Here is a 20,265-nt window from a genome sequence, read left to right as displayed (position 1 = left end):
AGTAAAAGCCAGAATGTATCTTAAAGAACACAGGCCGGAGATCCCTGTAGCAAGTCATAGAATGGCTTCAATCCATATTCATCGTCTCTATTCCTGTCTCAAGTTCATATTCCTCCATCATTATAAGGCAGAATAGGCAGCCTGTTCTTTTCCCTTGCCATCACCTTTCCTCTCCAATAGTCTTTGTTGTTGTGATTGATTTGCAAGAAAGAAGGATATAAGCTAGGAATGGATAACAATTACCCCTTGGAATTAAGAAGGCAGGGAAGGTTGCTAGGAAAAGAATGTGAGTATTCAGTCTTGAATCTCGCACCAATCTCCATCAGTGAGAAGAGTGCTGCCACACTTCCGCACCAGTCATTGACCATGAAGTATTGTGTACCGATGATGGGTACACATAGGAAAGCAAAGATAAGTTCATTGTAAAATGGCAAGCAACTGAAGTTTGACATAAGTATGGAAGAAAGTATTTTAAGGGCAGAAGTTGCAAGTAGCATGGGTGGGTAGCCATAGAACTCAATCCTAAGTTGAGAGCTGCCTTAAACAGAATGGAATATGAAAATGATGTTGACTTAACATCCTTTTTAAGAGAATGAAGATTATGGTGGCAAAGAAAAAGAAGTAGACCAACCTGATGATATGTCTCAAGTTCTTTCAGCAGCGGACTGCAGGTCCATGAATGAGAGTCAGTGCTAGTTCAACCTGCCATTATGACTGTTCTTTCAGATTTTGTGAATGGCAGCCAGTTGTCTGCAGCCCTGACTAAGTAAGCACATTTTACATACTGTGGGTGCCTGACAAATACAAAAATAGAATGCAGATAAAAATTAACATTCAGGGGCTAGGTTACCTATGCCAGATGTGGCATAATTCCATTGTTTTTGAATGATGATGTGAGGATTATAATGTAAAAGGTTTATCTGAATCAGGAAGTCAGTTTGGTATTCATGAGGCCACAAATTCTTTGTAAGACTCCACCTTTGAAATTCTTCAGGGTTGATTAGAAGCAGCAATGAGGAAGTAAAAGCATAAACTCAAGGTCGGAGCTCATGCCTCCATCCTCTTATGTATCACTTCAAGCTCACGGGCACAGAAATATCATCCATCAACACATGTCCTGTCTGAAGGTGGGTGTTATTGCCATCATACCATACCACTGGCCTAGGAGCTGTGGCAATAGGTAATTCAATTTAGATGAAAAGTCAATTGTAAAGATCCTGTGGACTTAGCATGATTTTCCTTCTGGTTTCTCTACCCATCTCACCTGTGCAGTGACTTTGAACAACATGCAACACCAATGCTACATACCTTTTCCATGATTATAGACAATGCGAGCTCATGTTGAAACAGCCCTTCAGAATGTTTTTGAGGCTAATTCCATTTGGCTGAAAGAAAAGTAGGTGAAGTATTCTTTCCTTGAGAACAAAGTTTGGGTGATCTCTCTGATACAGCAGTGAGCAACAAACTGTGAGAAGTGACAGAGATTATCTTGGCAATCTGGAATGACCCTGAGAGTGACTGTGACCTTGACCACCCTGGACAAAGAAGTCCAAGAGTGGTCAAAGATCTCAGTAAATACAAAAAAGTTCATTTTTGGAATCGGGCCTTCACATAGAGCATTAAGATTACTGAAACCTGCTGTTCTGTGAGTAAATAAGAATTGTTTTTTATCAGGTCAGTAAACCTGGAAATCTCACTGGAGGTGAATTTTCATGATGAATATTGTTGATTTCATTTGAATGAACTATATACTGAAGAACGCAGAAGAATAAATTTCCCACTGAAAAGTAAGGAGCAGAATATCTCAACAAGCTTTAAGAAGCCTACATTAGTGTGCTAAATTGTTCTACTTGGATTATCCTGATTTCGAAAGTACAGACACAACTTTTTTTTCTGTTAATTGTGGGTGGGCAGGCCACTTATGCCCAGAAACTGGATATCCTTTTTACTTGGTATGATCAACAGATATTGCTCTCAGAACAAACACCAATTTGGGTCCACCAAAAAGTGCATCAGACTGGGACATATGAGCTGTATGAAAATGCAGTCATACTTTTCCTCCCTTTTAGATGTAGTACATCACAGAATGTTCATCTGCATGCAGCAATTGTTTTCTAAACAAGCAGCAGTCATGTCATTTATACAGTTATAGAGATACAGAGTGGGCCAACCATGCCCAACATCACACAGACCCAAAGCCACCACAATCAAAATGACCATCAGTGCTGGATGTATCGATTTGTGGCAAATAAAAGCATTTTATTAAAATGAATTGGGTGGTGTTTTTACATCTAAGAATGATGTCGAAACAGGAACACTAAACCAAATCTAGAATGTTTTACCATTTGTTTTATTGAGAGTTTGCAAATGAAAGATGCCGAGTCATAATCTTTTGATTCAATTTATGCCAATAAGTTTTTATTAAGTACTGTCACATTGGTGAAGTCATCACAGAAGCAAAATATAACAGGGACATTTTGGAGTAAATTGAAACAGGAAGTGCCCAGTACAATTTCCCAACGGTGGACCTTCTGACAGAAATAGGGTAAGACATTTGAATGTGCGATTTATGCACAAAAATGAGCAATTGCTTTTTTCTAACAGAATTTTTAGTAGTTCTGTCTGAAATAAGCATCGGACCCTTAAAATATATTGTGGTTGAAGCCCTCTTTCCAAAATACATGAGCAACTAACTGCAGAAATCACCTTTTATGCTATGGTCAGTATTCTCAGGTGATCTGCAGCCCAGCTTCCTTGTTTCTGTGGGACTATAACCTGTCTCTGAAGACATGACTAATACATGCATCAATTTTGCATGCTTCAGTCAAGCCACATTAAAGATCTATAGCAGGCACATATTTGATGTGTCTAGATTTAACTATGCACTATTCCCCCAGCTTGGTTGTTTTCTAATTTCTTTGGCAAAAACATTGGTAAAATTATCACCAGTAGAACTACAGAACTAGCTCTGGCTGCGTGAAACAGATTAACGTCTTAGGATAGCGCCTGTCCAATAAAGAGTGACATTCAAGGAAAAATAGTTAGTTCTCTCTTTTCCAAATAAAATAAACTGATTCCTAGCATTTAATCATAAAATGTGTTTTGTTTTGATGTTCTCATTTTTATGAGTCATAATTAATTTTTAGTTTCTCTAATTAACCTCAAACATACAGAGACTGATAGAATCTCCAGGCTCCATTGATGATAGGGCACCTCACGGCAAAGTTCAGATGACACAGTTATCATTTACAACTGTTGCTAAATCTCAAATCTGGATTAACGATTCCCTCAAGAAAAGTGCAGGTTCTAATTTGACCACGCTTTACGTAATCCTGTTTATTCTATTTTCTAGTTTTGAGGTGGCTGTAAGATATTATGTGATTTGGAAGAAAAATCTATGCTTCAATGTCTATATTAGTCATACCTAACCAGTATGATATGGATCTCTCTATGCTGAAACATTACATTGAGACCTTGGTAGGTTTAAAGGAATCAGTGACAATGTTTGAAATGCAATACAGTGAAGGAAACGTAGAAATACTAATAGATGAAGTGTACATCAGGAAGGAGGAAATATATGTCAGGATACGGCAAGAAGTGAATTAAATGTTCTCTTCTGAATGTGAGATCCCCACAGCTTGGAGCAATGCTTCAAGAAGTTTCATGGTCTTACATGGAGATGGACTGGATACCATGACAGATACTGACATCCTACACATACACAGTTGATCACTTACATAAAATGTTAATCACACAAACTGCATCCCCATAAAGTTGAATCATCCATTTTCATGTCAATGCATTGAACCTTCCTTTGAAGGGTTGTCTATTTTGAGGTAGAATTCAGATCTTCCCATCTAACCTGGGACACTGCTGTGATGACCCGTGGACCTAATCCCTTTACACATCACCAACCCTCTCCTGCATCATCTCCCAGTCTCACCTCACCATTGACGTTTTCCCCCTCCACCTCTACATACAAGTCAAGCTTCCAAACGCAGTATAATAAATAGGTCACCCAATGTCCTTTATCTCCTCCATTATGGCTGAGACAAGCTGGTATAAGAGGGAAGCCTCCTGCATGGGTGGGGGACCCTCAGGAGTGCAACATCTCACCAGTTCAGAGGAAAGGCAGAGGGACCACAGAGTCGCAAACCACCTCACCAGCCAAAGTCCAAAGAAATCTGCCAGGTAAGCTCCCTAACTATGCTTCATTGTGATAACTATATACCCTTTGATCAGGTCTACAGGACACTCCTTCGTTATTATCCTTGTTTTGGTGTCACCACTGAGGTGTTTTGCGTGCAGTCTACAAGAACAATACTCTGTGTTTTGCCTTTTACAAGGAATAGCAGCAGTGGCCTGGTCCCCATCCCAGAATACCAGGACAGAGCAGGAGGAACGAGGGACACGGGAGGAACAGGAAGCATTGGAGAAAAGACTGGAGGGGAGGGAGGATGTTGATGATGGAGGAGGATGATGGAGGAGTGCCATTGTGCCTGACATGCCACAGAGATGAACAGATTAGGTTAGAAGGGCGGGCGTCCCTGGAAAATACACCAAGTGTTATTACGCTGCAGATCGGCACAAGCAGTAGAGAATCAGGTGTGGGTCTCACCAGAGGAAGGGAGCACACCTGGTACTGCCCCATCTGGGGATCATGGATAGGATGTTTTCCTGGAAAGACTAATGCAGATGTGTGGAGAGATGAAATATCTGTTCAATGTTTCCCTTCTCTCAGGACCCCACTTTTTACAGGGGATTGAAGGTGTCAGGATTAGGTGAGAAATGATGCCTTTTGCCAGAAAGTGCCACAGATCCACTGATCAGATCCAATTGTTTTGAGCTGAGTGAAATGAATGGTTCTACCACCGTGATATCATCAGTTGTGCCCCACTGTGTACCTTGAAATGTTCAATTGCCTTAAGATGGAGTTTACTTGAAGTCTCAGGACGGATTTATCTTGCTGAATGATTGTGGACATCGGATTAAAATGATGGTTCCTCAGTGTATTCCCCTATCCACTGAATGCCAATCTGATCAATATATTGTAAAATGCATTTCTCTCAGCTGCTGTGGCAGAAGGCTAACAAACCCCACTGATGTGGAGCAGCAATGCAAAGGGCTAAAGATCCCAATCAATGTTTAGACCTGTACAGTGGAGCGGGTTGGAGGAAAGTGGATTTTGTGCAGAGGTCATAGATGTTTAAGCAAGGTGCCAGTCATCAGGAAATACAGAGATTTTGTAACAGAGCAGTTATGTAAATGTGCCAGGGAATCATTCATTGAAGTGCACCTACACAGCAGTCTGTGAAGGGATTTCATACATCTTCTGGGCTTTCCCAGCTGATTCTTAGTATACTCTGTTATGTTCAGTACTGTAGTGTGGAGAGAGTCACTTAGTTTGCATTGAGGAATTTTATTTGCAGGGTCTTTATGGAAATCATCACTTTGGGGTTCCTTCATTCTGCATGGCCAACTCCAAATGAGGTTATCTTTTCTGAGCAAGCAAGTTTTTCTGGTAGCTGCCTTCTTCCTCCAGCTCCTTTTGATCCGTCTCGTGGTCCTCAGACTCCTGGTCTCCTTGTTTCTCATCCTCTGGCAGTCCAGAATTCTCCAAATAGTGTCATTTACTGCAAAGCTTCTCAATACTGAAAGAGTCAACATGTGACATATTCCCCTTTGGGCCTGTACTTTTATGTCCCTTGTTTCTGTGCTCAGCTGCTGTGCTTGCACAGTGCTCTGATGCCACAGAACCAGAGGGTTCCCCCAGAACCCAGGCAGTGCTGGCTGCTGAAAATGTGCAGGGGTGAGGTCTCCCTCGGGATGAGAGGCTCATGTGTGTTCCCCAGAAACATGGCATTCACAATGAGGAACTTCTTCTCATGATCCATAAAGCCTACACATTGGAGAAGTGAAAACTATTCCTGTTCATAAAATTGTTTGGGTTATCAGGGAATCATTGAGTGCCTGACTCAAGAAAAGCCAGCAATCTGATCTGTCATCTGCTCTTCATTGAAATCAAAGTAGTTAAGATTATTTCTGCATGAATATAGTGCCTGGGTGACATCCCTGATACAGCAAATTGGGGAACATGGCATAAATCTGCTGCAGTACTTGGAAAGATCCTGCAGTAGGGAAGATAAGAGTGAATGTGACCTTCACGTTCATGAAGAGATTAAACCAGGAGCAAGATTGTAGCTGAAGGTCTTCTCACAGAATATCACGTATCTCAGAGATGACAGCCATAGGAAAGCTGATGCTGTGAATACGTTGTTCATCAGTGAGGTCTAGTTCAGATGTGGTGTCTCTGAAGGCTCAGCAGGTGAAGCCTCGAGATGGGCATGTCTTGCAGAGGTCTCTGCCTTACCATGTGTGAGCAATGATGGCCATAATGACACCACCAGTAATGGAGTACCACTCACGGAATGAGTATCCTAGCAGCACCTATAAAATAGTTATATTGCAGTGAAGACAATGGAAGGTGTCTGAGTAACCTGTAGTCCTTTGTGAAAATAGTGAGTCAGGGTTCCCAATCACAACAGCATTTCTTCAATAATAAGAAATGCAACAGCTTGTACAATGTACTTCTTGTTCCATTGAATGTTCAATGATGGTCATTGTGAGGAGCTTTTGGCTCCAAGTTAGATCAATATGGACAGGCATGACAAGTGATGTCATTTCATTTGGATCTGTCCATGAGTTCACGTTTGGCTTTTATTTGCTGGGGTCTCTGTGTCAGCTTATCTTTTATCAGTATTGGTGTAGTTCTCCAGTTGTAGTTCTCTGGCAGTGATTGGAGAAGATCAGATATGCTAATATATGTTGTGACCAGAAGTGCTCCATCCAATTTTATGATTAGTGTAAAATTTCCATTGTTCACCTGAAAATAATCTCCAGTGAAACCTATTCAGGGTAAAATCAAGATTGGTTTGTGTAATGTGTAACATCTATTTTCTTAGAGTTTTAAACCAAGAGGGTTTATTCTGCTTTGTGCCTCTTTACTTTTAGTGGATGCAAAGGTGATCTGTGTACTTGATGTTAATCAATGATGACATTACCCTGAGTACTATATGACTGACACATAGATACTTGGTGTTGGGAAATGACCCAGGATTAATTTTCTCCCATAAATAATTGGTTTGGTGAGATTGTATCACCTGGCACAGGGACAGAGCCAAAATGTGGTTATTTTGAAAGATCTGAATTTTGACATCATGAGTGTTTCCAAATTTGCAAAGAGCATGACTTCTCACTATGATGATAATCTATAAGCATGGATGGAAAATTTGCAACTCTGTCTTTGGGCTGCTCAGGAGTAACTGAGATCCACTGAGAGGTTAGTGAGGATACTCTCAGAGCTAACAGGCTAAAAGTGCCCAGGTGGCCAACCATTTTGAGAGTGGAATTTCATTAGCTTTGTGTACTGCAGCATATCCTCTTGAAGAAGTAGCAGCACAAGCATATTCCAATACTTTAAGAAATCACACATTACCTTTGATATGTCCAGTTCTTCCTCACCTTTTGCTTCCCTTTGACCTCACAGTCTCCCACATTTTCATCTACCTATTATTGAACAAGGCATTTTCTTTCCTGGGGGAGAATACAACAGCTAACGTGAGCATTTCATCCATGCTACAAGCATTCCCTGATGATGAGTTCTGCAGTTTCACTAACTCTGTAACTCTGCCTCAAGTTGAGCAGAAGCCCCGAGCCAACCTATAGGAGTTGTGAGGTCTCCTTTACACATGCAAGATTTCCTGACACAAAGTTTTTTATTATATTCATACATACGTAAATGGGGCTTTGCTGGCTAGACCAACATTTATTACCCATTCTGAATCGCCACTCATTAAAATAACCTGAAGGGCCATTTCAGATAACAGTAAAGAATTGACCATGTTGCTACGAGTCTGGGGTCATATTTAATTAGTTTGGCAGGCACGGTAGTGTAGTGGTTAGCGCGATACTATTACAGCGCCAGCGACCCAGGTTCAATTCCCGCCGCTGTCTGTAAGGAGTTTGTACATTCTCCCCATGTCTGCATGGGTTTCCTCCAGGTGCTCTGGTTTCCTCCCACATTCCAAAGATGTACAGGTTAGGAAGTTGTGGGTATGCTATGTTGGCACTGGAAGCGTGGCAACACTTGCAGGCTGTCCCCAGAGCACTCCATGCAAAAGGTGCATTTCACTGTGTGTTTCGATGTACATGTAACTAATAAAGATGTCTTATCTTTTGTTATCTTATCAAATATCCACCAATTTTAGTTTCACAATTCATGATTACCTGGATTTATTTAATCATTTTAAGTTTTTAATTTAATTTTATTTTATTTTATTTACGGCGTGGTAACAGGCCCTTCCGGCCCAACGAGTCCGCGCTGCCCATTTTTTTTTAAACCCAAATTAACCTACCCCTACGTCTTTGCAAAGTGGGAGGAAACCGGAGCACCCGGAGGAAACCCACGCAGACACGGGAGAACGTACAGACTCCTTACAGACAGTTCTCCTGCTGCTTCTGATCAATAGCCCAGGCCTCTGGATACTACTACAGCAACTCCTCCACTATAATATCACGCTCTTATAAATAGCAAAAGGTATGTCCAGAGGAAGTCTAAATAGGAGATGAAAGAAATCTGGAATTACTTGAAGAGAGAAGCAAAAACTGAAGGCCAGAAATGTGAGATACAAGGTTAGAGTGGCTGATGATCTAAAATTGTTGAATTCAATGTTGAGTCTGGAAGATTACAGTGAATCTATTCAGAAGATAAAGTACCAGTCCTTGAATTTATGTTGAGCTTCTTGGGAACATTGTAGGAGTGGGATGGAGAATTAAAATGACAGGCAACTGTCAGCTCAGGGTCACTCTTGTGTACTGAGTGGAAGCATTCTGCAAAACTCTAAGATCTTCATCTTTTTTACTTGATTCAGTCAAAGAGAGTTAAATGTAATACTTCAATCTTTATTTATCAGTGAATAAAACCTATGTTTTTGTACATAGGTAGCAGTAGTAACAGTAAAAATCATAATAACTATGCATGGTATGTTAATATAAAACAACAATGATGACATTGATTAAACCCATTACTTCAATAAAGATGACAACACAAATAATCAAAAGATGACAATGATTATGCTCTCAGTTGACTAGGTGTACAACCTCCCTCAATTTGGACCAGTCTTGGGTAAAATGGACCAAATCAGCACCCTCCTTCTGACTACGGTAAGGGGTGAGCCCAGAACCAGTAGTCACTTTAGACAGAAAAAGGCCCTTTGTCCATGCTGACCATCAATAATTACCTATATTAATCACATTTACCAGCGATTTGTCTGTAGACTTCTGTGTTTTCATAATTCTAGTGCTTGCCCAGACGCTTGGAGTACCTGCCTCTACAACTCTTCCAAGCAGTGCATTCCAGGTTCCAACCACCCCATGGGTGAAAAAGATGTTCCTTAGAACCCCTCTAAATCTCCTACCCCTTACCCTAAATTTATGCCTTCTAATTTTAAATACTTTTAATATCTACTATCTACCCTATCTATGCCCCTGATAATTTGTACACCTCTATCAGGTTCCCCCTCAGCCTTGTCCACAGGAAAACAAACCCAGTCTATCCAGTCCTTCCTTGTAACTGAAATGCTCCACCTCAGGCAACATTCCAGTGAATCTCTGGTGCACCCTCTCCACTGCAATCACATCCTTCCTACAATGTGGTGGCCAGAACTGTACACAGTAGAGTCATATGTACTCAGCAATCAACAGAGACCTTACCCATCCCCCGGTGGATCTGCTCTCCCCTCCTCCCCCGCACCTGCCTATCACTATCTCTTACCTGCATCTACCTGTCACCACCTTGTGCCCACCCTGCCTCCCCTCTTTTGTCCACCTGTCACTGCTCTGCTTTTCCCTCCAATATATTGGGCATCTCCTTTTCCTATCTTTAGTCCTGAAGAAAGGTCCTGACCCAAAACGTTGACTGCCTACTTTCCTCCACGGATGCTGCCTGGCCTGCTGAGTTCCTCCAGCATCATTGTGTTTTTCATCTATATTCCAGCATCTGCAGTCCTTTGTTTCTTTAACAGAGACTTCTCCTTTAATCAATTTCAAAGCTATCTATGTGAATGCTTGCAGTCTATTTTCTTGGCCTCTGTATGAATGGCTTGGATTGAACATGTTATATTCCTAGTGCCTGCCAGTACATCAAATTTTAGTCAAGCCAGTATCCACATCTCATTGGTAAAGCATCATCCCTCACAAACTGGTCACCCAGTCAGCATTGGTTCGCCAGTGTAGGGGAGACCGGGTCATAAGCACCAAATGCAATGTGATAAATTGAAAGAAGCACAATTAAATCAAATTGGCAACAGTACCTTGCCTTAATTTGACAGCCCTTGTGAGGTTACCTGCTCTCTTCCTGCATTGCAGGATGGGAAGGTGGTAATATTGACTGTTATGAAGGTGTTTCCTGCCCTTAGTGACAAACAGTTAATCCATTTTAGTCCCCTGACATACAACAGATGTATCAGAGAATCTGGACACCTTTCCTGGTTCTGTCAGAGCTGCTGCTCCTCAGCAACCTTGTGAATGTTTCTTACTGTTCAGAGACTGATGAACCACTCCAACTAAAGGCTGGAATAGAAAAGTAATTCCTCCCCCTCCCCCACCCGATCTTCCAGCTGTGGTAATCCAATTAGTACACAGCTTTTAGCCTGCTCTTCATTGATAATGAGGCATTGAGAAGGAAAGTTCAGCAGGTTAGTGCAGCTCTTGTGGTCAAAGAGAAATCCCAGCCTGTCCAACATGGTGAGAATTCAGTTGTATCTATATGTGCTCACTGCTTCAGTCTGGGAGTGATTACAGCACCATCTCTGGAACAGGCAAGAATGACAGGCATTCCCAGTCCTGTTATAGCACTTCTGCTTGATTTCAATATGCTGGAGGCTTTACTGTATTACCAACACATCAGTTTGCGTAGATTTTGGGCTGAATTATGATGATTATTGTGTAGCTGCTGGTGTTGAACTGTCCTTAAGTGAGTGCCTGATTGATGTGAACCTGCCGTTACTTTGGAATGAGTTGATTGACAGATCACAGCAGGGTGCTGCTTGATTCCATGTGGAGTCCAATAGTGGTCTTGCTGGGATACCCTAGCATTAGGCTGGGGAGCCCATCTCCCTGATTTTGTGCCGGTCAGACCTGACAGAAGATTGAAGACCCCCATACATTTCAATGGGGATTCCCAGCCTGGAAATTAGGAGGAAAAAGATAAGCTAAGCAATTTATACTTTTACTTAGCTTATTTTTTGTTAATTTCTTAATAGTATTTTAAGTTGTTTTGAAATGGTTTTAATATTTTAGTTTTTAAAAATTAGTCGCAGCAACTTAAATAGTTTTTGCATGTCTCTGAATATCTGAGACGTATAGAAACTGTAAATAACGCCTTTCCAGTTTTGTCAGAAGACAAAATTCCACCCAAACCTGTCAAAAGCTATCATGGTGTTCCAGGGATGGTAGGCTGCCTGAGGCCTGCATGTCATCGAGGCCTTGCTGGGCCTCACCAAATGCCCCCTGGGTGCAGTCGGTCAGCTTGATCAGCCTCTACATCCAGGTAAGTCTGGGCAGATGAGTCCACACCATAGTCCAGATCCAGCTGGGTTTCACCCATTGCCAGATGATATCCAGGTAGGTGTTTTACATAGGCAATTACGACCCAGACTAGCTTTCAGATAAAGTGAGGGCAGAAGCAAAGGAATTTTTTTGATTTCAGGGGTTAGCTGGAATACATTTTCAATGATATGCATTTTGTCCTTATCTGGAATTCTTATGCTGATTGTAGATGTCTAATCCTGTTGCTGACAGGAAGGAAAATGATGTGTTATTTAATAATGGGGAAATTTAATGGTGCAACAGAAAATGTGTCAAAGCAAATTAGAAATTATAATTAAATGAACATAACCAATAGGAACTTGGGAAAATGTGCATATGCTAATGTTTGTATATAATTCCAGACATTTGGTAAAAAGAAATAAGAACAAAATTATTTGTGAACTATTATAAACATTATAGTTAAATATCTATCTGTATATATGATGTACAAATTAAAAATGTGGAACTATCATGCATATAACCTATTGAACATTATCTATGTGATTAATTTTCTATGCTGAAATGGTATGACAAAAGCATTTAAAACAAATTATACTTGAGTTGGTTCAGCTGTGTGAAGACTTGAGTAGAAGTGCAGAGTTATGCCATTGGTGTGTAAGATCGAGACTTGCACTGTAATGGTGGGGAGGTGGGGCCTTAGGAGAGGAAAGAGGAGCCAGGGAGGTTTTGGAAAGGCTGTCAGATGAAAAGTGGTGGCAACTAGTTAGGAAAATGTAGAGTGATGGAGGAGTTTCTGAAGGACTTTTAATGAGAAGTTTAGAAGAAACTGATTGGAGTGAGTTTGGTCAGGTGAGGTCCCAGTGGGAAAGTAGACACTGAGGCAGTAACAGTGGGAATATATGAAGTGAAAGACAAGATTTGTTTAACAATGAGCGGTGTGAGTGGAAGAAGCAGCAGCGCCTGAAAGGAACCAAAACTAAAGAGTGGGGTCAGGGTGAAATGGAACATTGGAAGGAGCATTTATCAACAGCACAAATGTATTTAAACAGTGTGAATGACAATATAAAATATCAAGTCATAGAGTCATAAAGTCCTACAGCATGGAAACGGGCCCTTTGGCCCAACTGGTCCTTACCGACCAAGATGCTCATCTAAGCTAGTCCCATTTGCCAACGTTTGGCCCATATCCCTCAAATCTTTCCTATCCATGTACCTGTCCAAGTAACTTTTAAATGTTGTTAATGTATCTGCTTCAACCACTTCCTCTGGCAGCTCATTCCTTATATGGACCTCCCTCTGGGTGAAAAAGTTGCCCCTCAGGTTCCTATTAAATCTCTCCCCTCTCACCTATAATGACCTACAGATATTGAGAGTGGGAATAAAAGTAAATAACATTGCTGGAGTAAAAAGTAAGGATTACTTAAAGTAGAGTGATAACAGCAGTGGTCTGAACTTGTGAAGTTCTAAACTTATAGGTTTTACTGAGGTCCCAGCCGCCTTCTTTGCCTGTCGTCCCCTCTAGCTAACTGCCTGAATTTGCCACCTTGGGCCCACCAATAACATCAGAGGCAGGAGCTAAAAATGAATGTCAGACTTATAAAAAATGAAGTGCAGTGGGCAAACAGTGAAAATATCAAAAATGTGGTTCACAGGAGTGAGCACAGACAATAACTGTGCGTGGGTTTCAGTTGTGTGGAACAGAGAAGGGATCTAACCGTGGCTTGAGGGAGGTTCTGAGTTGCAGAGGAAGATAAATATATTGGCAATGCAGGTATTACTTTCCTAACACTGTTTATATGCTCTGAATGTTTTCAAAGTATCCTCTGTATGCTTATAAAGACCTTGCATATTGCATTGCCTCGCAGCCCCCTTTACCATTCCTGTGACTAATCTGCCCAATTCCTCATTCAGCCTTACTTTTTGTGCCCCCCTTCGCATAGTCTTTGCCCCTGCAATCTGTTGTACGTCATCTTCTGTTCCCGGCCTTCTATCAACTCTGCAAACCGTCTCTTGATTGGAATGTAAAAACTGTAGACGTTGGAATTCCAAAACAAAAACGGAAAGTGCTGGAAACACTCATCAGGTCAGGCAGCAACTGTGTTAATGTTTCAGATCAAAGATCTTTCAGCAGAACAGGGGAAGGGAAAAACTTGCAAAGAGAAGGTGAATGGATGGAACAAAGGAAATATTTCTGATAAGGTGAAATGGGTTACCATGGAGATAAGCTATAGATGAAGTCATCCACTTGATAGGCTAATAATGGGGATCAGAGAGAAATAAGATGAACAAAGGAACACAAAAGTTATGAACTAACAGCAGTTGGAGAAAGAGAACACAAACAAAGGAACATAAAAGCTGCAAAATCCGGAGTAGTAGAAATGCCCAGAGTGCCCATAAAAGGGAGTGAGCAAACTTGTTTTAAGTTGTGGGAGGGGGAAGTGAAAGGAACAGATGAAATGTCTATGACAGGGTGCAGACCAAAGTTGTCAAGGAAACAATTACCTTAAAACACAAAAGTCAGAGACAGAAAATAAAAACACAAACACATTGAAGGTGAAAGGTCTGTGGAGAAAGAGGGAAAAAAGGCAATGATTATCTGAAATTACTGAGTTGAATACTGAGTCCCAAGGGTTGCACATACCCAAATGGAAGATGAGGTGTTGTGCCATGAATTGATTTTGGACGTCGTTGGAGCAATGTAGGAGGCCAAAGACAGAGAGGTTGGAATGGCAGTGGAACAGAGAATTAAAGTGACAGGTGACTGGAAGCTCAGGGACTTTGTGGACTGAATGGTGGCGTTCTGCGAAACAGTCTCCCAATCAGGGTTTGGTTCCCCTGATGTGGAGGATACAACATCTTGACCACTGAATACAATGCACAACTCTCGATAACTGCCTCACACTGTACCTTCCATCCCTCACAGCTCTAACACTTATTGACCCTCTGTCATGGATGGGTACAGACTGCTATCAAAACCTGTATTTCTTTGTTAGGATACTGAAAAGGACTACCATGTAACTCCACCATCACATGCCTCAGAGAAGGGGGTTGTAATTGAATGCTGTTGCTTCATTTTCAACAGAAATGCAGATGCAGTGAGACCAAAACTACTGTGTGACATGAATCATTCCCACTGCCATCCGGCTCACTGTGAACTGCTGTGATTTTTTTAAAAGCTCAATTTGGGGATCTGGGTATAACATCTGCCTATTCCAAACAGCCCTTGTCCTGCTGGTGAAGGTAGTCCCACAGTTCTCTTTTGGGTAGGGAGTTCCACGATCCAGTTCCAGGTTAGCACTGTCGATGGCAGCTTCCATAGTGCTACTGAGGATTGAGGGCAGACTAATTAAGCAGCGATTTGCCAGATTGGATCCACTGTGATTCATTGTCATCTGGTTCACCGTGTGCACAAGTCATCATTGTAATGTTAGCCTTAAAGGGACCACTGGAGGCTACTGTGCAAACTCTGCAGTAAATTCTGCTGCAGGACCCCGAGACTGATCATCCCACAATTCTGCTAAGTACCCTTCTCCTTTAATGGGCTACTGCTGGGCTCTCTACTGGCTGTGTCTTCTGAAGCTCCTGCCTTCTCCACTCCCTTTATTCCCTTCCAGCAGTGACTGTTCAGAGGGACATTCAGAGGTCTATAACACTAATCCAGGAAAGAAGAGGTAAAAGCTGATAATGTCAGAAATTCCCATAATATCAGTCAGCATCCAGATTGATTTTAGGAATGAGGGGAACGGCTCATGCAGAGACACCAAACATGACTGACCTATACTCAAAGGTGTTTAGAATGAGAGGTCGTATCAAGACTATGAAAGGCTTTAGTAGGTACGGAGAGGGAGAAAATCAAAGGTTGCTTCTTTAGACTGCATAGGCAAGGACCAGGTGAGCTCTAATGTCTAGGATAGAGACAGGAGCAATGTCCCTACTCAAACAGCTGACAATCTTTAAAATTCTCTGCCACAAAGAGCTGTGGATGAGCAGTCACTGGTTATATACAGGAATGGGATCAACAGGGTTTTAGGCGTAGAGAATCAAGAGATGGAGGTCTGTAATGTGTGTGTGTGTGACTTCATGTTCCTGTAAGTATTACCAGGAATATAAAAAAAATTAGGGAACAGGAAAATTGCTAAAGCACATGTAACTCCAATTATACTGCACATGTGCACCTATGTCACTTATATATGTCACACATTTTTATTCACTACCAGATCACCCTGATCTTATTAACTCATGGAGCAAGCATGAGCAGCTGAGTGGCCTACTCATGGCTCTAGTCATTGTGTTCTTATCTGTGAAGAGAATAACGGTTATTGCTTCAGCTCAATGGCCTATCATCAAAAGTGGTGAAAGACAGAATAAAGCAACATGTAACAGTGCAGGGAGGGGTCTGCTTGTGCTTGTGGTGAGTATTCTTTTCTCCATTAAGTTTTAAATCCCACTATAGAAACTTGAGCACAGAACATCAGCTGACATTCCATTGGACTACTGAGGGATTGCTACACTATCTGAGCTACCACCTCTCAGATTTGCTGTTAAACTAAGGCTTCATCAACTTTCTCAAGTGGAAAAATCTGGTTATTCTTTGTGCTTCATCAATGTCACTAAAATTAGGTGATCTCTTCACTTTTATATTACCGTTTGTGGGACCTTGGCCTACTTCATTGTATGCAAAAAGCTCTGAAGTGTACTGGTTTCATGAAGCCCCCAGTATGAAAATGACTTCTTTAAATATGTTAGTGTACGTAAATGTTTGAGTGCAGCATTTAAAAAGCAAACGATGACTGGAGGAGCGGCAGGCAAGTCACCAAAACAGACAGAATTTTGTGGGTCAGCAGCAAACAAACAGCCGCAGCCATCCAGTGCACTCATGTATGCCTTGCCTTCATAAATAACTTTCCATTATGTGTGTAGCCATTTAATGGCTTCCATGTGTTTAAGTTCTGGGTTTCTCAGGGAGAGACCAAAGTGAGGAAGATTCTTGAGGAGCTGGGTAACTCTGACACCAGCTTCCTGTTCTCTGCACTTAACCATCCATGTGCAGTGACTGGAAGTTGCTGCCTGCCTTGCACTTGAACAAGAGTGAGTGTTGTTTGCCTCACCATTGTTTTCATTGCAAACTCTGGCACTGTTTCACCCAGTGTGTGACTGTCAACCAACTTGGTTGCCTCTCTCATGGAGCTTGCTGGAAGTTGGGGCAGCTCTGAGTTGAATTGCCAACGTTTCTCAACATAAGTGCCACTAAGTTTCCCACAGTCCTGACCTTGCTGGCTGCTTTTCACTGGGTTTCACTGACTCCTCACAGAGCCTAGCCAAATGACACCAGTCTACTGCAAGTATGTCAGCATAGGCTGAGGAATCTGTTGCTGAAGCAGCGCCAGGTCAAACATGGTGCAGGAACTACAAATCCTTTCATTTCAATGAGGGGAGCTGCTACCACAGGAAGTATTCATTTCTAAAATAAATTTTGCAAACACTCACCAGCAACAAACATTGAGTTTTCCTCTACAATTTACATCATTAGGGCAAGGTGGATCTTGGAAAAACGGTGCTTGCATGCACAAAATTCTCTGCTCAGTAGTCCATATGCTATTAATGATTGGCATTTGCTTTCCCAAAAAATGTGCCCAAAATTGCTTAATGGTTCATTAGTGCAATTTACATCTGTGAAATGCCAGTTTTTTTCTGGCATTGTGCAGATAAATTTACTCAGCCAATATGTTTTAGGATTTGTATCCCAAAGCTAAAGGCCAAACCACACACTCCCAAAAGCACCTAGCGCCCCTGTCCCTCCACTAACTCACACTAGAACACTGTAGGTCTGCATGAAATAGTTTCTGAACCTGAAGTTCAGATCGAGATTTAGAGAGCTAATGCAGTTTCCTATATGATCACTTTTAGGTAGGTTAGTTTGGGCTTTCCCCTTTAAAAGTGTGAGCTGGATATATCAATATTACGATAGAGGAGATTATCAATGGTTTGCACGTACACGCAGTTCCCAGGTTACAACAGCGTTCTATTCCTGAGATAACCCGAAATGCTCGCAAGTTGGAAATGAACAGAAGCAGCAGTGGGGGATGAGCGAGCAGGCACGGGAAGAGTGGCAGTCAGCTGGCCCCATTGTTTCAGTGAGTGAGTCTGCTCAGCACTCCGAGCTCTGCTTGGCTTGATCCAGGCCCACAATTGTTGTGGCTGAGGGTTGGAGGGGGAGAGGGGCAGTAGGGAGAGAAGCCACACAGAAATACCCCATTCCAACCTGGCAGAAGATGCCTGCAGCCCCGCAGCAGCCGGCAAATCCATCCCGCCAGTCATCCAAACGCTCGTTTGTATGTACAGGAGGTTGATTAGATGGGTGTTCATAACCTGGGGACGACCTGTGATGTGGGTGGGGTAAATACAAAATGTTGACTCAAGGCCTGATCAGAAATGAAGCTTGAGCCTCATCTACATGCATCCATTGAGCTTGGGTGCCATTGGGCCTTCCTAATGCTAGCTGGGACCTTTAGGATGCTGACCATGTCTGTTGTCAAACTGGCTCACTGGAAAGGCTCAGAAACTGGAGAAGTGATATGGAAAGTTGAGGTATGGTGAGTACAGGTTAGTAGATAACCATGGTACGTTTGCGTAGCCAGGAAGTAACCTCCTACTCATGCCGACTTCAGAGAAATTAAATTATAGGAAAGCTTCCATGCTGCATTGTGATGGCTTCAGTGGCCCAACTGATGAGTGATCATACACTGGGGTCCCAAACTGCTATTATGTATGTAGAATATGTATGTTCATGTGAAGACTTTAGATGAGAACAGAAAGAACAGAATTAGGCTCAGTTACTCCTAGGATTGTATAGCCTTCAGGCATGTTATGCTGGATGACTTGTTATAGGCTGGAACCAGCATGGGATCAGAAGGAGCATCCATGAGACATACCAAGAGGTTGGGGGTGACTGGACTGAACTTCAATCAGGATTCGTCTGACTTGCACTCCATGATAAATTCAATCATTTATAGATGTTGCGGACTGTACAACATGCTGAAGGGCAATCCATCATATCAAACAGTTCCTGCTACATACCCTGTCTGGAAGACCAGCCACTTTCCACCCTTTACAAGGAGATGACCTTACCCCCAGCTATTGCATTCCTAAACCATCCTCTTTTCCTTACTCTTTTCCCAGCCTGGGTTCTGTGGTGACCCCCTACAAGTCACAGGTCATTGGTCCAGCTTCTCGCATTAAAATGTAAGTGGCAGTCATTGAGAAATTTTTGATGTGGTGCTCAAAGTTAAGAAGAATGACCAGGCTTCCTTCATTGAGGGAATTGTGTTAAGACTTGGAATTATAGTTTTGCAGCTTAGGTCAGGCCATTGATCTTGTTTCTGCACCGATTCCTGGTCCAGAGGAATGGACTTCAAGCATTTACAATCTCAGACACCTCTGACCTCCCATCCCTGATGATCTGATGGGCACCTTTCTCCCATCTGATGGAAATAGGATATTCTTCCTCCTGCAATGCCCTCCATTAAAGCCTCCAGGACACCCTCAGAGAATCCAGGTGCTTTGCCAGCTGATTGTGTTTGGCATTCAACACTGGCAAAAATGACTTGATCTCAGCTCCACAAAGAGCACTGCACCTCCCCTTTAAGAGGAACTGAAAGTAATTGACAGTTTGGCTGTTAAGTGTAACAGAGGGCTGTTCCTGAGAACTCTGCATGTGGGTACGTTGTTCCCACAGGGTTGTGTATCGCCGATACCCTGCCCATTATCCACCGGTCTAAGGCACATTGGAGTCAAAGGGGAGATTTTCATAACAACTTCTCAGTTGATTCCAGCTCTTTTTCATCCTCTTAAATATCAAGCAATTGCAACAAGTTTAGTTTTCATCCTTCAGGATAATCAGACAGATTTATTTGCAGCTCAGCCGTGCTCTGCTAAATGCTGGAGTTCACACTTTGACAGATATCAGATGTGAGTGCCTTCTGTGGGGAGTAAACACATGAAGGAGTTATACTATGCATCTTACAACAAATCTGACAGATGTCCAATGGAATCTTGCTTTTTTGACTGCTAGCCATCAGAAAGGGATAGTGGGATTGCCAATTTCAAGAAAGCCATCAGTGAAGATCTGGTCTTGCTGTCTCCACATCCTTCAAATATCTCTAGCAAATAACGATTGAAACGGTTGGCTTTTTACCATCAGTCTTCAGCATTACCTTCCCTCCTTGTCCACACCTGTAGCCCACACGCTTAAGGCAAGGGACAGTTTATAAAATTCAATGTCACGCTGTGAGACTTATTGTACATTTAAAGTAAATGACATCAAAATGTTAAAAGCCGACAGCACGAAAGGATTTTTCACCTATGTGCTTTCATATCATAGTTGATTAATGACAGAAATTCCTTCAGCAAATTATTCCATGGAGACATTTTTGACCTCTGACCTCAGCATTAGTTCATGGGGTGACCAGTAGGAGGTGTCCTTCCTTTGTGCAGACATTAAAAATGGCATCTTCTATTTTCCCTCCCCTCCCCCCCCGTGCCCTGCTTGTAACCAATAACTTGCCCTGCACAAGGGCTAATGATTGGCCTGATGGTCTTCTGTGAAACTCAAACCTACAAAAACATAAAGTATGTTTTTTTTTCCTGAATTGCTTTCAC

This window comes from Pristis pectinata, chromosome 13 (assembly GCF_009764475.1).
Source record: "Pristis pectinata isolate sPriPec2 chromosome 13, sPriPec2.1.pri, whole genome shotgun sequence".
In the NCBI taxonomy this organism is placed as follows: Eukaryota; Metazoa; Chordata; class Chondrichthyes; order Rhinopristiformes; family Pristidae; genus Pristis; species Pristis pectinata.
The sequence above is the reverse complement of the archived record's forward strand: the minus strand, read 5'-3'. Positions refer to the sequence as shown.